A 12,274-nucleotide genomic window follows, 5' to 3' on the forward strand; every position below is an offset into this window, starting at 1 on the left:
AAAATGAATGGGGGCGCCTGGGTGGCTCAGTAGGTTAAAGCCTCTGCCTTCGGCTCAGGTCATGATCCCAGAGTCCTGGGATCGAGCCCCGCATCGGGCTCTCTGCTCCGTGGAGAGCCTGCTTTCTCCTTTCTCTCTGCCTGCCTCTCTGCCTACTTGTGATCTCTGTCTGTCAAATAAATAAATAAAATCTTTAAAAAAAAAAAAAAATGAATGATTATTTGTCTAAAATAAAGCTAGTAGTTTTAAAATAAAATATATAAAATATACTAAAATTCTATAAAAATTGAATAATGGATAGTGATTAATAATGTCTGTCATTCTGTTTGAATATAGTGAAGGAGTACCTAGAAAATAAGGGATGATTACTGTTTCTTCTAAATAGTAAAGAAGAAAGCAATGTCAAGTAATTAGACTAAGCAGAAAAGTAAAAATCTAGGTGTGATGGATGCTCTTGAGAACTAAAATAGAATAATTACTACTGCAAGTAATTACAAATTGATATACTCTCAGTACAACTATGTAAAATGTTATATATATATAAATACATGTAAATATAATATATATTTATATATGCATATATATATATGCATGTCAAGACTGGGAGAGAATTAAGAAATAAAAATAGCTGTTGTATAGGGCAGATAAAGAGTTATAAGTGAATTTTTTGGGACTTATTTTTTTATTTTTTTTTAAGATTTTTATTTATTTATTTGACAGAGATCACAAGTAGGCAGAGAGGCAGACAGAGAGAGAAGGAGGGGAAGCAGGCTCCCCGGTGAGCAGAGAGCCCCATGCGGGGCTCGATCCCAGGATCCTGGGATCATGACCTGAGCCGAAGGCAGAGGCTTTAAACCACTGAGCCACCCAGGCACCCCAGGACTTATTTTTTTAAATACTTAATTTTAAAAATAATTTGTTTAAAGATTTTATTTATTTATTTGTCAGAGAAAGAGAGAGCACAAGCAGGCAGAGTGGCAGGCAGAGGCAGAGAGAGAAGCAAGCTCCCCACTGAATAAGGAGCCCGATGCGGGACTTGATCCCAGGACCCTGGTATCACGACCCGAGCTGAAGGCAGTGGCTCAACAGACTGAGCCACCCAGGAGTCCCTAAAAATAATTTTAAAAAAATTTTTTATAAACATATAATGTATTATTAACCCCAGGGGTACAGATCTGTGAATCGCCAGGTTTACACACTTCACAGCACTCACCATAGCACATACCCTCCCCAATGTTCATATCCCTAAAATAATTTTTAAAAGAACTCTGGCATAGGCGATAAGCAACAAATTCTTGGAACATCAAGGAAAAGCTTTCTATAGTGCACTATAGCAGGTTAATAAAGCAAATTTGTCATTACAGTGAACTACAAAGCTTGCCACTGTGCAGCAAGGTCCATACAGCAACTATTACTAATCATTTGGACCAATATACATTTGTAACCTAAATCTGACATTTATGAAAGAACAGCCATCATTTTAAATGCTGAGATCAATAAGATTAAAGCTTTATAGAGCTAGCTTCTAGCTTCAGGGCTAATTTTACAGATTTCTTTGTGATCAAAATGGAATTTGCCAGATGTTCTTTCTCTTTTTATCCATTTAATATCTTTTAGAACCTTTACTAGTAATGATCTAAATCTAGGCTAGCTTTTTAAATGGACAAGCAGCTTATTTCCTTAAGTATGTAACCATTTACAAATGCTTTTCAAGCTTATCTGGAACTCAAAAGCATTATTAGATTCCAGGCATCATTCTGGATATTTATGCGGAAATAAGCATCTCTTTGCTCCTGCTGCAAATTTTCCACCTCAGTATCTGGCATGCAAACTCTTTCCACAGTAACTAGCTGTGAAGACCTTACAAAACAACCATAAAATAAATACTTTATATTGTCAAGAACTACAAAAATCTGTTCTTTTGAAAAAGTACTATTTCCCTTTTGCAGAGAAGGAAACCCATAGAGAAATCAATACAACCCACCAAATTTCAGCAAGTTGGAAAAACTGCACTAGAGTGAGTATTTCTGTCCTCAAATCCTGTTAGTCCAATATGCATGCTATTTTCCATTTCTTAATTAAATCACATTTTTGTCAGTTACTTCATCAAATGATTTTTTTAAGCATGGAAAACTGCAGAAAAAGGCCCAAGAGAGTCAGGTGCCACATGAGATAACACCAACTGTTCAAGAGTAGCATGAATATGTCCAATGACCACGATTTTTTTCACCCATTTGTCAGTGTCTTCTATTCTGTCTGAATTCAGACTTGTAGAAAACCCAAAGAGGCTGTCTTTTCATGTTATGCTCCAATAAATCATTTGGATTCCCTGAAGTTTGGCCTCAGATATTTGTTCTAAGGCAAAAAAAAAAAAAAAGTTTCAAAGCAACCTTTGTTTTCTGTTAAAATGATAGTCTTTTCAAATGATCCATCATAACTAGCGACAACATAGACACGCATACAAATACTATTCCAATATTTTGCAACCTGTATTAGGTTTTTAACTTTAAGTCAGAAAATTTGGGGGCACCTGGGTGGCTCAGTTGGTTAAGCATCTGACTCTTGATTTTGACTCAGGTCCTGATCTCAGGGTCCAAAGATCAAGCCCCCTGCTGGGCTCTGCACTCAGCGTGGACCTGCTTGAGATTCTCTCCTCCCTCTGCCTCTGCCCCTCCCCCCTGTGCTCACTTGCACTCTCTCAAGTAAGTAGATCTTTTAAAACAATTTACAATTAAATTAGAAAATTTTACCAATCCAAGCCTAAGCAATATAATTACCTATAAATGGTAGTAGGTAGTTAATTCCTAATTCTTTTGCAAAAGTCTATAATAAGCAATATGATATATGCTGGCAGAAATCTGTCTTAAATGAAACTTGTGGCACAGGAACATCCATCTGTGAAACACAGTTAATCATACCATCCAAGGTCTCTGTGCTTCTATTATAAATCAAATTACCACCGCAAAGCTGTTACTATATTAGAGATAATGGATTTTTCAACTGCTGTCCAAGCAGTTAACTCTCAAAACATTTTGCTATGAAAAGTTTTCAAATTTGGGGTTGCAACTGTGACATTACCTAGATTGCATGCATAATACACTGCTTCTATGACAGTGAATTGAGCCAAATTTATTTGATTCTGTTTTGTTCCATCTCTTGGGAAATTTTAGGGGCCTCGGGTCCTGCTATGAACTCTAAAGAGTGTAATATGATTTGAAAGGTTCTAAAAATATCACAGGTTTGCCTGGGCTCACTGAGAAGGGTGGATGATTCAATTACAAGTGTCAAAATTTGATTCCTAATTTTTCGGGACCTGACAGCTGCAACAAACCTTGCCAGGATTCCCTTATCTTCACTGTGCTTCTCTTTGAAGTATTTAAAGAAGATTTCATAATCTTTGCAATTTAGCTCTAGGATTTCTATCGGTAGCTGTAGAATGAATTGGTGGGATCTTTCTAAAGCTTCTTATAAACACTATTTGACCAAGCACATTTTTAAAGCAGTCATAACTGCAAAACAGGTGAGCCTCTTATAATGGTTAGGGAACTAAACACAGCAGACTCTATACTCATACACCACCAACCAGGAGCGACCTTTCAATGCATAAGTGCCAAGAGAACCTTAACCAGAGGTTCATCTGTTGCTATAAAAAAGTTCAGATCCTGGGGCACCTGGGTGGCTCAGTCAGTTGAGTGAGTGCCTCTTGGTTTCGGATGGGTGATGGGATCGAGCCCTGCATCTGGCTCCGTGCTCGGGAGGGAGTCTGCTTGAAATTTTCTCCCTCTGTCCCTCCCCCAGCCACTCTAAAATATATAAATAAATCTTTAAAAAAATTTTTTTAAAAAGCTCAGAACCAAAAGGCATGTATTTATTTGAACAACAACTCTAGGAAGGGTACCAGCACTGCATCGTTAGAGCTGATTTTTTTGTTTGCTTTTTCAAATAATTAAAGCAGAGATTCAGAGATATCAAGATGACTAAGATGGGAAGATCAGTAGCTATGTGGGACTACTACAAGAGAGAAAGACTCTCTTCTTTGCTCTTCCATTAAGAGAGATAGTCATCACACTCAAATTGCCTCCTATGAAATAGCAAAATTTGTACTTACCAAAGAATTAATGGAGGCTAACAGATTAAATGGCAAATTTAGGTTTATGGTCAGGTATCTAAAAATAACTTTATCTGAGATAACTGCGTGGTTCAGTCGGTTAAGCATCTGCCTTTGGCTCAGGTCATGATCCCAGGGTTCTGGGATCAAGTCCCGAATTGTGCTCCTTGCTCAGTGGGAAGCCTGCTTCTCCCTCTGCCTGCCACACACACACACTCCTCTCTCTCTCTCCCTCTTCCTAATAAATAAATAAAATCTTTAAAAAATTTACTGGGTAATGGGCACTGGGGAGAATATGTGCTATGGTTAGTGCTGTGAATTATAGTATATTATTCAGAGGTACAGACCTGTACCTCTGAAACAAATAATACATTATATGTTAAAAAATTTTTTTAAATAAAAAATAAAAGGGTGCCTGGGTGGCTCAGTGGGTTAAAGCCTCTGCCTCCGGCTCAGGTCATGATCCCGGGGTCCTGGGATCGAGCCCCGCGTCGGGCTCTCGGCTCAGCGGGGAGCCTGCTTCCCCTTCTCTCTCTCTGCCTGCCTCTGCCTACTTGTGATCTCTATCTGTTAAATAAATAAATAAAATCTTAAAAAAAATAAAAATAAAAATAACTTTATAGAATGAAATATACAACTACAGTTAAGACAAAGTGTTAATATAAATAATTTTCCTATCAACTGAAGCCTACAAAGAAGTGCCAAGACATTTTTAATATTATCAATTTTCTTTTTTTTTTTTTTAAGATTTTATTTATTTATTTGAGAGACAGAGATCACAAGTAGGCAGAGAAGCAAGCAGAGAGCGAGGAGGAAGCAGGCTCCCTGCTGAGCAGAGAGCTCGATATGGGGCTCGATCCCAGGCCCCTGGGATCATGACCCGAGCCGAAGGCAGAAGCTTTAACCCACTGAGCCACCCAGGCGCCCCTAATATTATCACTTTTCTGATGAAAAACATACAGATATCTAGATTACATTATATACTTTCAGATTTCCACACATTTACTAAGTGCCTGTTACACGCCGGCTATTAAGTAAATGATGGTGAACAAGAGATAACCCCTGCCACTGTGGAGCTTACTGCTTTCTTAGGGGAAGCAGAAACTGAACAAGTGATCTTAAGGATGTTAAATGTTACAACGTAACACAGGAATAGAGTGCTATGGGAGTACATTTCAGGGTCATGGGGTGAGCTGGGGAAACAATAACAGGGTATTATTCTGGAAGACATGCTCCTTAGTTAAGTTCATCACATTATCTTAAAAAAAAATCATACTGAGGGGCGCCTGGGTGGCTCAGTGGGTTAAGCCTCTGCCTTCGGCTCAGGTCATGATCCCAGAGTCCTGGGATCGAGCCCCACATCAGGCTCTCTGCTCAGTGGGGAGCCTGCTTCCCCCGCTCTCTCTCTCTACTTGTGATCTCTGTCTGTCAAATAAATAAATAAAATCTTAAAAAAAATCATACTGACTATAGCAACCTTTTATTAACAACTCAGAGTCAAATGCATAACCATTAACTATTATAGTTTGCTATAATACTGTTTTTCTGTCCCATCTTACACTGAATCCTGCGTAAAGTTAGATAATTCTATGTAGACATTTCAAAAGCACTCCAAATTATGGAAAACTAAGGTCACTTATTTTAATACTTAAAATCCTGTCCAAATAATTTGAGTTATCATAACTTAGAATAAATGCAATAATTTGCATTTAGAAAGTCCTAAGAGAAAACCACATGAAGATTCTAACTTAGGAGGGAAATTTTGGGGTCATATGGTAATTCTGGGTTTGACTTTTGAAGAATTGTCATACTGTTTTCCACAGCAATTGCACCACTTTATAGACAAGGAACCTGGGCACAGAGCAGTTGGGTAATATGTTGAGGCTGAAGAGCTGATAGGTGGCCGAGCAGAGCTCTGCACACAGGTGTTCTGGCTCCAGAGCTGATTCTTTTCTTTTTTTCTTTTTTTTTTTTTAAGATTATTTATTTATTTATTTGACAGACAGAGATCACAAGTAGGCAGAGAGGCAGGCAGAGAGAGAGAAGGAAGCAGGCTCCCTGCAGAGCAAAGAGCCTGATGCGGGACTCGATCCCAGGACCCTGAGATCATGACCTGAGCCAAAGGCAGACGCTCAACCAACTGAGCCACCCAGGCGCCCAGAGAGCTGATTCTTTTAACCTCTACAGAATTCTCTTAACCTCCTCATTTACTGACATAGAAAAATCTCCAAGGCATTTTATTAAAAACAAGTTGTACAATACACACAGTATAAAACTATTTATATTTTTAAAAACCCACAAAACAGTATTATCTAGGTCTATCTTTAGAGAAAGGACTGAAAGGATACACAAAACTGGGAGCAGCAGTTTCTCTCTGGTAAAGGGACTGAAGGACTCGGCAGGTAGTCAAGGAAGACTTTTACTTTATCTGTGTTGTTTGATTTTCATGCCACAAGAACGTATTCAAGTATTACTTGTATAAACAGATTTTTTAAGATTAAAAAAGTTCCAAAACATTGATCCAGTCCAATCTTTTTTTCTACTAAATTTCTACTAAATTTTTCTACACATTACTTCTAAAATGTCCCTCATCCAGCTTCTGTCATAATATTTTTAAAAAGTTTTTTAAAAAATCTATTTATTTGACAGAGATCACAAGTAGGCAGAGAGGTAGGAAGGGGTGGGGAGAGAAGCAGGCTCCCCGCTGAGCAGAGAGCCCAATGTGGGGCTTGATCCCAGGACCCTGGGATCATGACCTGAGCCGAAGGCAGAGGCTTTAACCCACTGAGCCACCCAGGTGCCCCTGTCATAATATTTTAAACAGTGGAGCACTCTACTTTACCAGCAGCAGCCTGCTTCACCACTGAAGAAAGCTTAAGTTGTAGAACTTTTTCCTTATAGTCAATCAAATATTTTTCTCACCACTGGTCCTAATTCTGCCCTCTGTCAAACTAACAAGAAGCATACTAATCCATCTGTGTCAGGGGTCCCTAAGACCATCTCTAGGTTCAGTAATTTGCTAAGAGGACTCACAGAACTCAGCATATAGTCATACTCTTGGCAATGCTTTATTACAGTGAAAACATACAAGCAAAACTAGCAAAGGGAAAAGGCACAGGGGTTGAAATCCAGAGGAAACCAGGGGCAAGCTTCCAAGGGTCTTCTCCCTTAATTCCTCCAGCAATGAGTTATAACACTATGTGTGAATGCTGCCAACCAGGTAAGTTCATTAGAGACTCAGCACCCAGACATTTGGTCTGGTCACGGAGGCATACTCTCTGTCCAGCCCTTACCAAAAGTCCAAGGTCTGAGAAGCAAAGCAGGTGTTCAACATAAACCACATTCTTTGTATACACAGTTAAGGCAGAGTGAGCAATTCTTTTCAGGGAATGGTGGGAATCTTTCTAAATTCCAAGTTCCTAGATGCTAGCTAAGGGCCAACTTCACAAACAAGATTTTCTAAGAATAGCAGTTTCAGGTCTGAACCTTAATAAACTCTTTTTTATGCACACCATCCTCTCCATAATCCCTTTGAAATTTAAATGCAATTCTATTACGCCTTTTTTTGTCCTCAGTTAATACATAATCAATTCTTTCTATGAAAATTGCCAGACTTTTCACGCATTTTGGTCACCTTCATCTGGACTCTGCCTTGACTATGTCCTTCTTAAAACATAAAAATGTAAAATAGTATTCCAGGCATAATTTCACCATAAATAGGATATTACATTTTTATTAGTGGAGTATAATAATTTGTTTTCTAATGCTGCATTACTCATGGGTGGTGTGTTGAGATGGCAGGCAAAACTCAAATTCTACAACATTGTGCTCATTATCCTGTTAATGGCATTTTGTTTGTTTCAGCACAATGCTCCTGCCTCCCAAGATGACTTGAACCCTAATTCTGTCATCTCTCTCAGGCTGACTATTCCTTGTAGCTTCCTGCCACACGAAAATTGTTAAGGGTTCTCGAGAGAGACCACTTCAATTCAAATCATGATACTACTATTTACTAGCCATGTGATCTTGGGTAAGTTAGCCAAATCCTCTGTGTGCCTTAGTTCCCATATCTATAAAAACTAGGAATAATGATCATAACTATCTCTTAGAGTTGTTCAATGAAATAAACGAGATAACATATATAATAAGCCTGGGATGTTGTCTGGCACATTGTAACTGCCCAATAACCATTAACTATTAATTAATCTTAAAATTATGGGTAAGAATAATAAATAGGTTGGTATCAAGGACAAAGCTCCACGGCATTTTTGGGTAACCTCTCATTTTGAATGAGAGCATTCAAAATTCTTTGAGAATATCGATTCAGCTAGATTTATACTTGGGTTTTTAAAAAATTAATTAATTAGTTAATTTGACAGAGAGAGAGAGAGCACAAGCAGGGGGAACAGCAGAGGGAGAGGGAGAAGCAGGCTCCCCCCTGAGCATGAAGCCCAATGCGGGGCTCAATCCTGGGCTGGATTCCAAGGCCCTGGGATCATGACCTGAGCCGACGGCTCAGTCGCTTAACTGACTAAGCCACCCAGGCATCCCTATACTTAATTATTACATACTAAAATCCAATATAAAAAACCTCAAGATATAAAAGACATTCATTATCATCAATCTTTAGTTATGTTAAGAGCCTACAGTCTCTAAATTTAACCTTATCACCTACCAAATACTGTGTGAAGAGAAAGAAATCAAGATAGACTAGACTGGTAAGAAAACCTTTACCACTGAGAAGATAATTTCAACAGTTCAAGAAATTCCTACCCATGTCAGAAGTCTGACACAATAAGAGATAAACACATTCCTGTCCTACTGCTGTAATTAAGCAAGGCAATACAATGAAAATGAAATGTTCAAGTGATAACCAAAGTATAATGAAAAAGAAGAGCATTTTTAGACGCTTCATCTTTTATTAATAAGAAACATCCAAGGAATACTAATGAAAAAGTCTAGGGAAGAACAAATGCCTGTAGCACTTGTCATCTGCAAACAGAAGAGCTAAAATTCTCAGACGAAATGTAACATCTGGAATATTAACTTTAATGGTAGTAGGAAGCATCAAAATGCATACTTCAATACCCAACTTTAAAAACTGCTAGCTGACCTCTAAAAAGAAAACAACAAAGGAATATAAATTACTATATGTATAGCATTTGTCACATTTATCCTTATTAACACAGTCACATTCTTAAATTTTTCCGAGAGAAGATTAATCAAACAACCACATATGGATAATCAAGGAACGAAGGTTTACATCCAAACAAATGGCTGTCATACAGCTTGTAGCAAGCTAACAGTTAGTGACTGTCAGACCTGAGTTCAAATCCTTACTCGGCAACTCAATAACTGTGTGACTTTAAGCAAGCTACCTACATTTCTCTAAGCCTATTTCCCCAATCACGATATAGAGATAATTTTTACCTCACAGGTGTTTTTGAGAGGATGAATTAGGATATATTGCATGTGTGTTTTATTGTGGTTAAACACACATAGTATAAAATTTACCCTTTCAACCATTTTTAAGTGTACAGTTCTGTGGCATTAAGTGTATTCATATCATCGTGTAACCGTCATCAAAGATATGTTTTTAAAGATTGAGGACACAGTAACTGCTCAGTGAAGAGCAGCTAAGATGACTCTCATTAATGTTATCCCATTCTGTGTCTGTGCAAATTATTTATCCATTAAAAAAAAAACCTATTTCATATTTACTTCTACTGAATTGCACCCAGTTTAGGAAATAATAATTTCAAGTTTTAAGCTGTAAACTATATTCTTAGCTTTCAAATTCTTCATTCAAATGACTGACAAAAATATAAAAATATCAAGAGCTAACAACTACTGAATACTAAGCATGTGCTCGTGCTATTCTATGCACTTCTCAGGTATTAACTCATTTAATCTGTACAATAATAATTCTAGGAGGTATACAGTGATAACAGTCACATTTTACAGCTGAGTACAAAGATGTTACGGAAGCCGCCCAAGGTTAGCCATCTGGTAAGATGACAAAGCCAGGATTTGCACTCAAACAACCAAATGCTAGAGCCCATGCCCTTAACCATTCCACTATACCACCTTTCACACATGTAGTAACATGAGGCTCATAGGAATGGTGACTTTCAGATGCCAGATGTTATATGTTGACTGAGCCTTCCAGTTTCTTGGAAGCTTTGACATCCATTATTTCATGTGTTCCTCATAATGACAGTGAAGAGCAATCACCCCATTTTATAGATGGAGAAGTGATTTGCTCAAGGTCAAATAGGAACATATGAGAAAGATCTGGATCCCAGGTTGGCCACTTATTACCTATAAGTGCATCTATAATGCCCTTGAGCTTCACTCAATTGTAAAATGTAAATAACAATAACAAGAATATAAGAAGTAAAGAAGTGTTTGCAAAGCATCTAGCACAGAGCCTTGTATAAAAAGTGCTCAATTAATGTTAGCCCCCCTCTTCCTCATTCTCCTATCCGTGCCTCCTGGTATAGTTATTTTTTCTAAATGCCATGCTACTACTCGATACCCTCTCACCAACTGTGTTAACAGATGGGTGGCAAAAAACATGATTTTTTGGTGATTACCATGTGATACCAAATGAAACCTCACTGAAGTCCAGCTATATTATATAATTTTAAGTATAAAAACTTCCTCTCTTTTGTCCATATGGTCTATCACTTCATCAAAGTAGAAAATAAAACTGGTCTACCAAGATTTGTTCTTTACAAAATTATGCTTAATGTTCCCCAATACCTTCTGTTCTTTTAGGTAACTGCCAAATGATTTACTTGGTTTGTTCTAGTTTCTGACCAGATATTGTTTAAAAACCAAGTTGACCTTATCATTGCCAAAGTTATCTCTTTCCCCTTAACAAAAAAAGTATGCTTTTTCTGTCATCAGACACTTCTCCTATTCACTATAATTGATCAAAACTAAAACCTAATAGGATGGCACTATGTTCTTTCCTCTCACATTTGCATAGAAGGAATATCTAATGCTGAATTTATAAGCACTATTCATGCCAAATGTGGCCACGGTAATTAGTATTTCTTGTCAATTGGGCAGCATTTTCTTAAGAAAAGACAAAAACGGGGGGTGCCTGGGTGGCTCAGTGGGTTAAAGCCTCTGCCTTCGGCTCAGGTCATGATCCCAGGGTCCTGGGATCGAGCCCCACATCGGGCTCTCTGCTCCGTGGAGAGCCTGCTTCCTCCTCTCTCTCCCTGCCTGCCTCTCTTGCCTACTTGTAATCTGTCTGTCAAATAAATAAATAAAATCTTAAAAAAAAAAAAAGAAAAGACAAAAACGGTAGGAGGTAGCATGGTCTCTTATAAAACAAAATTACTGCATAATTAACCTCTACCCACCCCACCCCAGACTGCAGGGATGTCATGAAGCACACCCTGTTGGCTTCCAAGTAATATTTAGAATATTCCCATTTCCTAAAGCAATCTGGAAGCGGATGTTAAAAGCCAAAGGAGTTTTTCAGTCACGTGCTTACTGCTGAAATCTACTACTTTGCAGAAAGCTAACAGCATACGAGGAGGCAACAATCAGAAACACCACAGAGAAAAGTGGTACTGTGGGAGCAACTCACTGGTGTGTGGCCAGTGAAGGTCCACTGCCAATTTTGTAACAGTATGAATCTGGTAACTATTCAAAGCCAAAAATGAAGTCTGAATGTGAGCAGCTTTTTGAAGTAGCTTTTGCTGAGGCCTAGGAGCTAAGCAGCTAATATAAAATAAATGAGCTATAAGAAGTGGTAAAATACAGGCAAGGATTAGGAATTAAAATAACACCTATCAATTGATTCACTTAAAAAAAAAAAGCACTGTGCTAAAGACAAGATATTTTGCTTCATTTATTCATTCATTCTTTCTTTCTTTCTTTTTCTTTTTTTTTTTAAAGATTTTATTTATTTATTTGACAGACAGAGATCACAAGTAGGCAGAGAGGCAGGCAGAGAGAGGATGAAGCAGGCCCCCCGCTGAGCAGAGAGCCTGATACGGGGCTCGATCCCAGGACCCTGGGACCATGACCTGGGCCGAAGGCAGAGGCTTTAACCCACTGAGCCACCCAGGCGCCCCTATTCATTCTTTCTTGAGCTAATTTTATGAAAACGAGATGGGGGATTATACTTTTGGTGCTTAAGTTTAG

At 38.2% G+C, this 12,274-nt stretch overlaps 1 protein-coding gene across 2 annotated transcripts in view; it reads right to left on the reverse strand.

The window, feature by feature from the left end:
- Positions 1-12,274, reverse strand: part of IFT81 (intraflagellar transport 81) — an 80,927-nt gene that overhangs the window by 41,173 nt on the left and 27,480 nt on the right. The gene's annotated exons all lie outside the window — the stretch shown is intronic.

This window comes from Martes martes, assembly GCF_963455335.1.
Source record: "Martes martes genome assembly, chromosome: 13".
Lineage (NCBI taxonomy): Eukaryota > Metazoa > Chordata > Mammalia > Carnivora > Mustelidae > Martes > Martes martes.